Source organism: Triticum aestivum, chromosome 4A (assembly GCF_018294505.1).
Source record: "Triticum aestivum cultivar Chinese Spring chromosome 4A, IWGSC CS RefSeq v2.1, whole genome shotgun sequence".
NCBI classification, from domain to species: Eukaryota; Viridiplantae; Streptophyta; class Magnoliopsida; order Poales; family Poaceae; genus Triticum; species Triticum aestivum.
In genome coordinates, this window is record NC_057803.1 from 718,571,873 (window position 1) to 718,586,461 (window position 14,589).

At 41.3% G+C, this 14,589-nt stretch overlaps 1 pseudogene; it reads left to right on the forward strand.

Moving 5' to 3' along the window:
* Window positions 1–1,252: 1,252 nt before the first annotated feature.
* On the forward strand, window positions 1,253–7,163 carry LOC123084390 (uncharacterized; annotated as a pseudogene).
* The last annotated feature ends 7,426 nt before the right edge of the window (window positions 7,164–14,589 follow it).

Consider the following 14,589-nt stretch of genomic DNA (forward strand, 5'->3'; position numbering starts at 1 on the left):
TTTGTTCTTGTTTCGTTATCTCTTGATCGTGGAACCCGTTCCCTCTTTTGGATTGTATAAAAAAAAAATACTATGTCTGCAGAAGTATTCTCTCTCTATCAAACTAAAAAATGCCGGTGAAAAAGAAACAAATGATAAATGCCATAAGTAAACCCGCTGCAGGCTCGCAACAAGTCGTAGCTCTAGCATGCAAAGATGAAATCATGAAAACACTCCCCCCCCCCCCCCCCCCCCCAAAAAAAATAAATAAATAAATGAAAATCCTCGATTACCGGTGCGGCAAAGTGCCCGTCGTATAGATGATATACGATTTCATAATCATCGACACATTTTTTTTGCGGGATCACTAAGCTAGGAGTATATACTGTATCCTGCATGCTTGTGTTCACCCTCGATTAGCAAGCCCCAAGGCCCATCGACTGGTTGAGTCTGTCTCTTCGCTCCAGGTCAAAGAAATGGCGGATGTGTCAGGAGTCCACTTGTGTCTCTTTATGCCGTATAGTACATTAGTACTACATTGGATCCGTGTTGGTCAACCAAGGTTTAGTGGGAGGTGGACTCTACTAAAAAGAGCAGCAATTGGGGTTGGGATGGGTGGATCTGAGGATACAATGTACTCCCTCCGTTCCAAAATAGATGACCCAACTTTGTAACCTAGCTACACATCTAGTTTGAACTGGTCATTGGTAGGCAATCGTTGACAAGCCGATCGATGCGCCCATTGGGTTGATCTGGTTTTGGGAAACGAATACATGGATATAGCATTACAAAAGTTGCAACTAGCACGCTACTCCGATCGGCTTCATCGACGTCCCTGATGTGCACTTGCTCCAGAGAATCACAAGTCCAGCAGCTCCTCCCCATTTTATTTAGACAAGAGACACCTTTATTAAAGATGATGCCCAGCCTATAAAGGTCCAAGGTTCCAAAGACAGGAAATCCGGACCAAGTTCCTCCCCATTTAGTCCAGCCAGCAGCCTCTCTCAGCTGAAATAGCAGTTTGCCCAACGAAACGGAGCACCCTAATCTTTCAGAGTTTGGTCTCGTCTCCTGGTTAGTGTTTTTTTTACGAATGCTCCTGGTTAGTGTTCGAGAGTGGTCAATCGGGTTATTTCTTTTTTGCAAGTCTATCGCCCCCGGAAAATATATACCCGGCTAATTAGCTGGAATGCGATGAAACAATTTATAGACTATCATTCTTATATCCAGGCTGAGAGGTACACATCTTTGATCTGAACTAGCTTGATCCGAGATGGATCCTGACCACGAAAGTAAACTTCTTGCCTTGGAGAAGGCATTATATGATGAAGGCGTGGATCCACTCGACCTGCCTCTCTCCCTTTTGAAGGACATCACGAAAAATTTCTCTCAAGGTCAACAAATTGGCAGTGGAGGGCTTGGAGAAGTTTACAAGGTAATAAATGTGCACATTTATGAATGCTTGTCCTGGCAATTTATCTGTTATACTCCCTCCGTCCCAAAATTCTTATCTTAGATTTGTCTAAATACGGATGTATCAAGTCACGTTTTAGTATTAGATACATCCGTATCTAGGCAAATCTAAGACAAGAATTTTGGGATGGAGGGAGTACATGATGTTGCACACATAAGGTTGTTTAAGCCTGGAAATGCAGGGAGAGCTTCGAAATGGGATGGTCGCAGTAAAGAAGCTTTTCCACTTTATTGTCATTGATGAGAAGAATTTCCAAAGTGAGGTTGATTCTCTCTTAGGGGTCAGACACAAAAATACAGTACGGTTTCTAGGATACTGTTCCGATACTCAACAAATAATGGAAAAATTCAATGGAGCAACTGTGTGGGCAGAACGACGGCAGAGATTGCTCTGCTTTGAGTTTCTACCAAAAGGGAGCCTCGCCGACTATATTACAGGTAGAATCAGGCAAATTCTCTTGTTCTATACTCTTCCAAGCGCTACTTTTTTTAGCTTCATCCCTATGCCACAATGAAAGATGCACATATATTCTATAGGCACTCTTCTTTTTGCCATTACGCGATAGTGAATAGTATGCGAAGAAAGGGTGGCAAATATGTAACTACATTTTTCAGGCGGTAAGCCAATAGCCTAGTATGTTGCAAGTCCATATTTCTTCAAATGCTGAATTTTGTACATATATACTTCATCATGGAAAAGGTAGTCCGCTTACTGCCAATTGGTTAATCTCCTGCTATTTGGCTATAATAGTGCTGAAGATAAACTTCCACGGTCTTGAATACATATGTTACAGTATTTCTTCTGGTCTTCTTGCCTAAACAAATATAAGAGGAATCACATGCCTTTGGTGTATACACTAAACAGATCCATCTTCTGGACTTCAGTGGGAAACACGATATCAGATTATTAAGGGCATTTGTGAAGGTGTACATTATCTTCATCAGCAGCATATCATTCATATGGATCTGAAGCCTCAAAATATACTACTAGATGGTAATATGATGCCCAAAATTGCGGACTTTGGTCTATCAAGGCGCCTAGGTGAAGATCAAAGCTGGATCATCACAGAACACATAGTTGCAACACAGTAGGCAAGCTAATTCCTTTTTAGAAATCCATTGTTTTTCTCTGATACCACCAGCTTAGCTACATTGTACCCTTTGTTCCTTAACTCATGAAACCACATCAATCCTCATGCAGGGGATATTGTGCACCAGAATTCATAGGAAGTGGAGTAATAACATTGAAAGCCGACATATATGGTCTAGGTGTAATTTTCCTAGAGGTGCTGACGGGGTGTAAGGGGAGCGACAAAGTTGAGGAGGTAATAACCATTTCTTCTTATTCCCACCGAGTTCTATACATGGAAATGATTATTTTATATTTGAAGTTTACAAAAGATTAAAAACAATATGGCGAGCATATGAAGCGCAAAACACAGGTTTCTTGCAAAAAATGCAAGCCACAATTGATAAGCGTAGGTAAATAAGATTCATATTCACAAGAAAAAGACGTGAATGTTGTTTTTATAGTAATCAATCTTCTGGTAATGTATCCATCAGTTTATCTATCTATCTATATATATATATATATATATATATATATATATATATATATATATATATATATATATATACTTAAATCACAGTATGAACCAAAAAATAGTAAAATTGGCTAGAAAATAACACAATAATCAGAAAGATCAAACCATTAAATGGGCGGCCCCTCTCTAAACTAATGAATCACAACCATTGAAACTTAAACTCATATATTTGTCAAATTTGCAGGTACTTGAAAGTTGGATGAACGTGCTTGAAACAATGCCAGAGCGCCATATACCGCTCGAACAAGTAAAATTATGTGTTGAGATAGGGATACAATGCATGAACGATGATCCAAAGAATAGGCCTACTACATGGGATATCATCCTCATGCTCTTTGATGAAGAAGAAATTTCAAACTGGTCTGCCAGAGGTGTCATAAGGAGTCCATCTATAGCACAGGTGCGATCACTCAGAGTAACTTCATTCAATACTTGTGGAGTGGGTGAAGTTTAAGTTTCCATTAGTGTTTTCTCCTTAAATATTGTGACAGGGCCTTGCTTTTTTGCTGAAAAATCAGACCAAAACATTTTCCTTTGGGTCTGTCTAGGACACATCTAGATGTGACATAGTTATGCCACATCTAAGCTGATGTCCATTCTGTTTGTGGTCTCTTTTTTGGTCCTAGTTTTTCTGTCTCTTGTTGCTGCATTATATATTTGTGAGAGCTTAGATGTGACATCCTTAAAAAACATCTAGATGTGAATTAGACAAACTATTTTCCTTTTTGTTTTCGACGAATGGTAAGTGCAGGTACGATATGGTGGTGTGACCCTTCTCTTAATACAGCCAAGTAATAATGTTTGCTTAGACTAGGAAGAGAGAAGAATGAGTAAATGGATAAAGAAGCAATGTTGACTCTTAAGACTTAAGCTAAACACGAGAGCTGTTTCCCCCCTTTAAAGGGAATTCTCATACTTCACTTGATCTAATCACTAGTCAAAATTAGATCAGTAGTTAGATCCTAATCCGCCTCTATCTCATCGCCCCACCTCCGCTTAGTTCAGGGTAAATTCCAAAGTCTCTTGCACACAATGGAGTAGCTTCTCATGGACCCCGGAATTACTTCATGTACAATCGCCAGTGTCTGATTTTTACGACGTCAAATGGATGGATGTACCCCTTGATAGATGATTAAACAATGGTTGTGATTATGTGTCAGGTCAAAATTATTCAAATTCAATCGTATGCGCACAACGGACCATATTAGCAAACACAAACATGAAGGGCAAAGTGCGGCCATCATGGGCCGTTGGCGGGGCAGGTTCCAACGAACTGCAACATCGGAAGCCCATTTACGCAGGTCACACACACTAGGGTTGGACGGGATGCCGTGCCATCATGACGCAGATCTTGGACCAATATAATTAAGAAATTTGATTAGTACTTGATTCATGTATCAATAGCCACCGATTCTGAACTTTCACTTCAATCTCGTTCAATTCTTGCACGCAATGCTTTTTTAAGGAGCTGCTTGTCGGCATGAATACTAAATTTGTTTCACAATAGTGGTACTTCTGTGTTTGCCCAAACTCAAGCCTCCCTAAGTTTGGAAAACATTAAAAAAAAACTGAAATCTACAACACCAGATTGGATCCGTTCGATTCATCATAAATCATATGCTTATAATGTATTACTTGGCATTGTAGATGTTAATGTATTATCTCTAAATCTGTCGTTAGATTCATTATAAAACATATGCTTGTATTTATTGGGCGTTGTAAATGTTAATATATTTTCTATAAATCTAATCAAACTTAGAGAAGTTTGACTTAGGATAAACCAAAATGTACTACTACTGATTTCTACAATCTTCGCTTCGACGTTTTCTGTTACAGGAAATGCCTCTCATCGCCAAGTTGGAGTATGATCTGAAGTTCATGAATTTGTATGGACGACCATTCTTACCGAAGCGAGTTAGTGCACTCAAGAGAATCGAAGAGACAAGCACTGAGGTTAGTTACCACCTAACATGTAGGTAAATCGAGCATACACATGTGTACCAACATCATCATCATCATCATCATCATCATCATCATTATTATTATTATTAGGTAAATTAATTTGAAGTATGCACTTCTCGTAGTCCCCTCACTTAATTTGACCCGTGCATGTATCACAATATTAGTGAAAAACAATATCATTACTAGAGATATAACTGCCATATAATTCCTGAACATCTTATCATGGTGCCACCCTGGTTGGTATATGTTGTTTGCAGACAATAAACCTTGGGTTTACCGATAGTAAGATCCTGGATATCCACCCTCTCAAGCTCCAGTTTCCCTTTGAGGCTGGCAAGCGAACCTGCCCGTTGAACCTAACCAGCAAGGCAAATCAATATGTTCAATTTTGTATTATACCAGCGTTCAAGGATATGTATTTGTGTGAAGAGAATGAACTTGTGTATCCAATGTCCACTTGTGGCGTTAGCATCACATTGGCGGAGGAACAACAACGATAACTGAAGATGATCTATGTACTGATGATCACGTCTGAGAGCGAGTCTGCGCTCAAAAATTTCATGACATCCATTAGCTGGGATGATATGATGCACAAGGTGGATTTACCGCAGCGAGTTGAGGAGCTGGGGTGCCAGATGCATGTTGCAATGGTGACCGGTGCAGTCTGCCCACAAAGTGCGACGACAATAATAACATTGGAGGTGAGTTGGATTGCTCAAGTAACCCACCAAATTAAAAATCAATCCACATTATATATTAATTATCGTGACAACTAGCATTGGAGGTTTTGCTGACCTAGCTAGGTTTTGTTGTTTGTTGGTAATCAATCAGAATATATTCACCAAGGAATCTTCTTCACTCAGTACTATGGATGTACATCCAATGGAACCGTGGTGAGGTACATCCAATGGAACCGTGGTGAGGAGATTCTTTCATGATGGCACCAAAACTAGCATGCATGATGTCATATTAAAATATATTTTCACGCTTTAATTGTGCCTTGTGTACATACTACAGGATTTTGGTAGTTGAGAACCTCAGGCAAGTTTCCATTTGGGACTACCATACACAGGTAACTGTCATATAACATCTTCTATATATGTTCATACTGAACATGTTAACCTCAATATTCTGTTATTTTTTCCTTTAAGTAATCTTAGACGAAACCTAGCTAATAAAGGCTCTATCTTTGATGAATCAACAGACAGTAGTGATGTCGTTTGACTCCAATGAGAAACAAAATTGGGTTAAGAAGATAGTAGATGGCAATGTCTGGGTTTGTGCGGCAAAGTTCATCGCACGGAAGCGATGGTTTGTAACTGGGGAAGACTATGGGAACATCCGTGTGTACTCGTGTGTTACCATGACAGAGATAAAGAAATTTCGAGCTTACTTTTCTGCTCGTATCGGATCTTTAGCGGTTCAACCCAACCTATTCATTGCTAATAACGCTAGCAGTTTGGGATAATTGTGAGGACCCCATCAGGCTTTGGGACTGGGATATGGGCTGGAAATGTTGCCAGAGAATTAGCGGGGGCTCGGCATGTGGACCTGACACTCGGTTCAGGTTTAAGTTTAACCCCAAGGACACAACAACATTTGCTGCTGCTGACAATGGAATTAGCCATGTAAATGACTTGTTTCTTTTTACATCATTTCATTTTCGGTGGTAACTTAATGCATGTACTTGTCATAGAATTGAATTTAATTTTGATCTTTGTAATTAACTAAACTTTCCAGGTCTGGTCAATTCATTCTTCCAAACCTCTCATCACAATAAAGCCCCCGAACTGTCAAAGGAACGTGTGTGACTACCTGTACACTGATAGTCACCCACAATATCTTATTACCTCTGCTCGGTACGGTGATTTAAGGGTATGTCATCATTCTCCACTCAACAACATGCTGCCTGTTTGCAGTTTTAATTGTTCTTTTACCAGTCGTATATGTTCAATTAGGTATGGGATTTGCAGACAGAGACGTGCATTCATGGAATTTCTTTATGTCGGAAGGGTGTTGACCTTCTCGTTTGCCACCCGGAACTTCCCCTAATAGTTGCAGCAGGTTCACTACGGGGGGGGGGGGGGGGGGGGGGGGGTGGCTTTACTGTTTGCTTCTGGAACTCCACTAACTACAGGTAATTAATAGTACTGCTGCATCAGCTCAATATTTTTCTTTACAGAGGGAGTACTTGCCATAGAGTAGCATTTGAATGAAAATGTCCTTCACCGAAAAATTTATACTACCACTGCTGATTTATTGCATATACTACTGTCTACTTCCTTCGTTCCTAAATATAAATATTTTTAGAGATTTAAATAACAATTATATACTGATGTATATAGACATATTTTAGAGTGTAGATTCACTCATTCTGCTCCATATGTAATCCACATTGAAATCTATACAAAGATTTAGGAATGAAGGGAGTACATAAACATGCTAGCACTAAAATTCTGTATCCAACCTTCCAAAAATGTGTACCTATTTCTCACGTGAGTGTAAATATATGTATCTGTGGTCTGAGCAATACAATGTTTCGATTAATACCTGGTTACTTGTGTGCTTGCAAATGACATACACAATATAGTGTTACTATTCATCACCCGGGGTGCAGAATAAGTTATTCTTCACCCAAGATAATCTTAAGATCGTTTCATAAATAAATTATATTTTAAATACAAATAGTTACATTCATAGTGATTCACTACGTAAATTTGACATAAGAAAACAAAAATATAGGTCATAAGACAAGAAAAATAGCATTTTATGTCTATTTTACACTATGTTTTACATTTGTAATTTTACGTAACATAAAATATTTTTTACCGCGATTATATATTCTCTTACATTCTCTTTTTACGTTAGAAATAAGACAAAATTTACGGAACGTAAAATTACAGTGCATTGACGTGAAAATAGAGGGGGGGGATGAAAAATAACTATTCCATATATATATATATATATATATATATATATATATATATATATATATATATATATATATATATATATATACTGGCTTTCATACTTTTTTACGCCAAATTTTACGCAGTGAATCAATATGACTGAAACTATTTGTATTTGAAACATAATTTATTTATGAAATAATCGTAAGATTACCTCGGGTGAAGAATAACTTATTCTGCACCCTGGGTGATGAATAGACTTTATGTATATATCTTAGCTACTTTTATGATTTCCCAGTTACTTTTATGACCGTGAAAAACTAATACCCCACATAAAAGCGAACAAGAATTATGGTGTTCAACAATGCGCAAGGAGGTGCTCTGTATTCGCCAAAACAAATAGTTGTCCTCCTTTTCATGATAAAAATGCTCCAAGCATGGAAGTTAGGCGGGTACATATGGATATTTCCCAAACAACATTACATGCCATATATTTTTCCAGCACCAAAAGTTGGTGTCGATAGTGTCAAGACATCAAAGACATGAATATAGAAAGTGTCTACATACTAAGAATATGGAATGAACATATTGAATATATGATATGTTAAAAGGTTATACTCGGTCGAATATTTTTAACAGATAAAGTCTATTTACTACCCCGAAGAAACTTGATGGTTCACATAACCCTCTGATAGTCAAAATATGTCCCTGATTGGTTTACCCTGAGCGGATGCTGATGTGGAGACGGTCAAATATGACATTTGACATGTGGGTGCGTCCCCTCGTCAGGCTGCGATTTGAGAGGCCTCTCTGTCTTACATGCGGGGCCCACCAGAAAAAAAACAAAAGAAAAATTAAACACCCTCACCCTCTTTATAGGTGGGACCCTCCTGGAAGAAATCACAAAAAAAAAAAGAAAAAGAAGAAGAAAACCGTGGAGAAGACACACGGGACGGCGCCGGTGGCCATGGCTTCCCCTAGCGAGCTACACACGGTGGAGCAGCAAGGGTACTCGAGGGGCAACATCTGCGACAAGTTCCTCAGAGTGAGAGTGCAGCTGCCTTTGTACTCTGCTCTGCAGAAGGAGATTACGCTAGCTGATGAGATCACTGACGAAGAGGTTACTGTCCACCTAAGGTATGAAAGATTGCCAAATTTCTGTTTGTTCTGCGGATATATAGGGCATATGGAAGCAAGGTGTGATGTACCAATTGCTGAGAAGAAGTTGAAGTATAGTAAGGAACTCGGTGTATTCCCGGTCCACTTCGATGACCCTCGTACTTGGTTCCTGCCAGAGAAGATGGGGCAAAAACAGGGTTCCCAGTCATCACCCCCCTTGTGGCGTGCTCCCAAGCCTGCGAGCCACGACAAGACTGTGCTGACTGTAGTGGAACAGATGCGGGAAAGTGTTGCTCGCCTCTCAGTGGGTGACGTGATGGGAACTGACACAAACCTGAAGGTAACAACGGCTACATCAAGCGAAATCCAGAACAAGGCAAACCTGAGAGCTGAGGAAATTGACACAAACAATGCGTCAGCTTCAAATGTGAATCCCCCCATTGTCTCCACCAACCTGAAGACGATCGACAACACCACCACTTTGTCCACCACCGAGAACAATATCACTGTTTCAGTGGACATGGTGGTGGGCAAGATGGCGGAACATGACACTGCGAAGAAGGTGCCTGATGGTTATAAGGAGATGGATGGGGCTGATGCTATGGCGGCGCTCGACCCCAAGGTCGTGGGGGAGTTTGGAACAGGGACTAGCGGCGACCCCAACAAGAAGCAGAAATTCAAGGACCTCCAGCAAGTTGTCCCTGGAAATACCATGATTCTCCCAGCTGAAACCATGGTGTCTGCTAATGACTCCATCGCTCCTCTTGTGTTCAACCCGGGTATGGGCAAACCGGGTTTGGGCGCTGCTAAGCTGGGACGCAAGGGGCATGGTCGTAACTCCAAGCATGTTTCTGTAGGGGATGGCAGAGCTAGCACCATTATAAAATCTGCTCTTGGAAAAAGGCACCAGAGTCCAGTGCTTGAGAGTAAAATCTCAGAAGGAAATGTAATTCGAAAAAAGATGTGTAGTGGAGAGGAGAATCATATGATAGGACAAGACATGGGGCTGAAGGGTGGAAAGGCAGCAACCAATCCCGGGGCTATCGGTCAACTGACGGGCGCGTTAGGCGACGCCCGTCAGGAGCAATGAGTATCCTGAGTTGGAACTGTCGGGGCCTTGGGCAGCCCCGGACAGTTCAAGAGTTGGTATGCCTTGTGCATACCTATCGCCCTAAGATCGTCTTCTTGTCTGAAACAAGGCAATGCGAAGAGAAAGTGAAAAGAATAAGATACATAATAGGTCTAAGGCACTGCCTTACCCATGACGGTAAGGGTAAAGGTGGTGGCATTGCTTTGTACTGGGATGATCAAATAAATATAAAATTGTTGTCGTATGGGCCTCGGTATTTTGATGTGCTTGTTTGTGATGATCCCCATGGCCCTCCGTGGCGGGGAACCTTTGTTTATGGTGAACCCAGATCTCAAGATAGGCATCTTATGTGGACTCTGTTAAAAAGGATCAGACCAAATGCCACTGAGCCTTGGCTGATGATCGGTGATTTTAATGAGAGGATGTGGCAATCCGAACACTTTTCATGTGCTAGAAGATCTGAAGGACAAATGGCAAGATTTAGAAATATGTTATGGTGTTGCAATCTTCATGACTTGGGGTTCAGGGGAAGGCCATGGACCTATGATAACAAACAAGGGGGTGATAGAAATGTGAGAGCAAGGATTGATAGAGGAGTGGCATCCCCATGTTGGATGGATCTATTCAAAGAAGCTACGGTGACTCACATTACTACTGCCAGGTCTGACCACTTTCCACTCCTTCTTTGTTATGCTGGTGACCCGGTTAACAGAAGAGGGCCGAGGCCTTTTCGCTATGAACATATGTGGGAGAGAGACTCAACTTAACAGAGGAAGTAATGAAGGCATGGCACAAAGAAGGTAATCAGGAACCAGGCTTGGTTAATGTGGTATGTAAGTTAAATTCGGTTAGGAAGGGTTTGCAAGTTTGGAGCAAGAAAAAGTTTGGGTCTGTACCTCACAGGGTTCAGCAGCTACGGAGGAAGCTTGATAGGCTATGGAGTAAAGCTCCATCACCTGACCGAGATAAGCAAATCCGACGTAGTTCAAAAGAATTGGACGAGTTCCTATTGAGGGAGGAAATGTCATGGAGAATACGTTCTCGTGTTACACAACTTCAGGAGGGAGAACAAAATACTAAGTATTTTCAGCAAAAAGCAACTTGGCGACAGAAAAAGAACAAGATCAGCAAGCTCAAGGATTCGACCGGTATTTGGATCCATGACCCAGGTGAGTTGGGTGCCATGACAAGGGATTTCTTCATGAAACTCTATGAGGCTGACAAAAATCTGGAACCTGAAAGCCTACTGTCACTGTTTCATCCCAAAGTTACCCCTGAGATTAATGAACATATTTGTAAGGCATTTACGGATGAAGAAATCAGCGATGCGCTTTTTCAAATTGGCCCTCTAAAGGCTCCTGGCATTGATGGGTTCCATGCTCGTTTCTTCCAGAGGAATTGGGTTGAACTTCGAGGAGATGTGATCAGCGCAGTGAAAAAATTCTTTGACGATGGAATCATGCCAGAAGGAATAAACGACACTGTGATTGTCCTTATCCCCAAAGGTAATGCACCCGAAAGCTTGAAAGACTTCCGCCCGATAAGTTTATGCAACGTCATATATAAAGTGATCTCTAAATGCCTTGTTAACCGCCTTCGGCCTTTTCTCGATGAGTTGGTGTCTGAAGCACAGAGTGCGTTTATACCTGGGAGACTCATCACAGATAATGCATACATTGCCTTTGAGTGCTTTCACAAGATCCAACATACAAAAAATGCAACCGACAACCACTGTGCCTATAAGCTTGATTTGTCGAAAGCATATGATCGTGTGGAGTGGAACTTTTTGGAAGGAGCTTTGACTAGATTTGGCTTTTGTCAGAAGTGGAAAAAATGGGTTATGACCTGTGTTCGATCCGTGAGATACGCTGTGAAGCTTAATGGAGAAATTTTGGAATCCTTCCAACCGACAAGGGGTCTTCGTCAGGGTGATCCGCTAAGCCCGTATCTCTTCTTGTTTGTGGCTGAAGGTCTATCTCGTGCTTTGGAGGCCGAGTGTGTTGTTGGAAAGATCACTCCCTTAAAAGTGGCAAGGGGGAGCCCAGGTATCTCACATCTTCTCTTTGCAGATGATAGCCTTTTATTCTTCAAGGCTGATAGTGAAGAAGCAAGGAATGTCAAGATCGCCCTTAAAAAATTCCAGCGAGGAACGGGCCAACTGTTAAGCCCAAGTAAATGTTCCATGTTGTTTAGTACTGCTTGCCCTGCTCTTACCCAAGAGGATGTTAAGCTAATTCTGGAAGTCGACTCTGCTACTTTTGATGAAAAGTATTTAGGCTTGCCTACACCTGAAGGGCGCATGAAGATATCTCAATTTCAGCCCATTCTTGAACGATTCACGAAGAGACTCACTAATTGGCTTGAACGATTCATGTCCCATGGTTCTAAAGACATAGTGATAAAGTCTGTGATTCAATCTCTGCCATCCTATACCATGAGTATGTTTAAAATGAGTGTAGCTTTTTGCGAGCAATATGAGAAACTGATCCGGGACTTTTGGTGGGGAGATGAGGAAAATCAGAGAAAGGTCCACTGGATGTCATGGGAGAAAATGACACAGCCAAAGAGTCAAGGTGGTCTGGGTCTCCGTGATATGCAGGTGTTTAACCAGGCCCTCCTTGCTAAGCAAGCGTGGCGTTTAATCCAGCGGCCAGATAGCTTGTGTGCTAGGCTATTGAAATCAAAATATTTTCCGAAAGGAAATTTGTTAGACACGGTTTTTGCGTCTGATGCATCACCTGTGTGGAGAGGGATAGAGTTCGGACTTGAACTATTAAAGAAAGGTGTTGTGTGGAGAGTTGGGGATGAAAAAAGCATCCAATTTCTCAGAGATAATTGGATCCCAAGGCAATCAGGACTCATGGTTAAATCACTCAAAAGTCGCAGCCGTTTCAGATGGGTTAGTCAATTAATTTTGCCGCAAACAAGAGAATGGAATATTCCCCTTATTGAACAGCTATTCCATAGCTTTGACGCTGAGGAAATCTGCAAGATAAATCTCCCAGTCAACGAAACAATGGATCACCTTGCGTGGAACTATGAGAAAAATGGTATGTTCACGGTAAGGAGTGCCTATAAGTTGGGAATGTTTTTGAAGCAGCAGGAAACAACAGCCGGATCATCAAGTAATGCAAGCACTGGAAGGGAAAATCTTTGGAATTTGATCTGGAAAGCGCATGTCCCTCACAAAATCCGTATTGTGGCCTGGAGAATCGCCACTGACTCACTCCCCACAAAAGAGAACAAAAGGAAGAGAACACTTGAAGTTAATAGCACATGTAATATATGTGGCAGAGAGACGGAGGATGCCCAACACGCTGTTCTGAAATGTACCAAAGCTACAGCTCTCCGGGAGGAAATGAGAGAGCACTGGACCTTACCAAGTGAAACTCTGCTTGTTACTCGGGACCCGGACTGGCTACTTCATGCTCTCAGTCTTTGTTCTGGAGACATGCGAGAAAAGCTGCTCTTGGTTTTATGGCGTTCCTGGCATCTTAGGGACGACATTGTGCATGACAAAGGAAAAGCAAAGGTGTCTGACTCAGTCCTATTCCTGAAGAATTATTGGAAAACTCTGAATTCAAACAGTCAAAGTAGAGGTGATGTGAAAGGGAAAAAACCTCTGTACGATGTACAAATGCAATCGCCCACTGCTCAGGAATTGAAGCCGACCATCCGCTGGTCCAGACCACAAGGTGATTGCATTAAGCTTAACATTGATGCTTCCTTTATTTCAGCTTTGAATGCAGCATGGGCAGGGGCAGTCGCCAGGGACAGCACCGGAGCAGTTGTCTTCTCTGTAGGCCGTCAGCTTCATTCTTGTGCTGATGCAGAGGAAGCTGAAGCTAATGCACTGCTGATTGGTCTTATGTGTTTAAGGGATTTAAACAAGGAACGTGTGCAGGTGGAATCAGACTGTGCCGGAGTTGTCGCGGCTGTAAATGCAAAAGAAAGGAACAATGCAAAGTGGTGGACTACTTATGAGGAAGCAAAGCTGTGTATGCGTGAATTCAGTTTGTGCAAGGTTAGTAAAGTTAGAAGAGAGTGCAACGTGGCCGCACATGAGTTGGCAGCCCATGCTAGAATGCATGGAGATTTTTTTATGCTGGACAACGTGCCACTGGAAATCTTTCATGTAATTCAGAATGATTGTAATTTTGCTATGAATGAATGAAAGAGCTCTCTTTACCCCTCAAAAAAAAAGCAAGGGTACTTATGCTCGCCACTGGCCAACCGCGGGTCTCCTAGAGCTCCAACACTAGCATGCATGCGGTGGTGCCGGTTTTCATGAATGCTGAGCATCTACAATAGACTAGCTAAGTGTCCGTGCGTTGCCACGGATTAACAAATATATATATATATATATATATATATATATATATATATATATATATATATATATATATATATATATATATATATATATATATATATATATATACAAAGAGAAAAT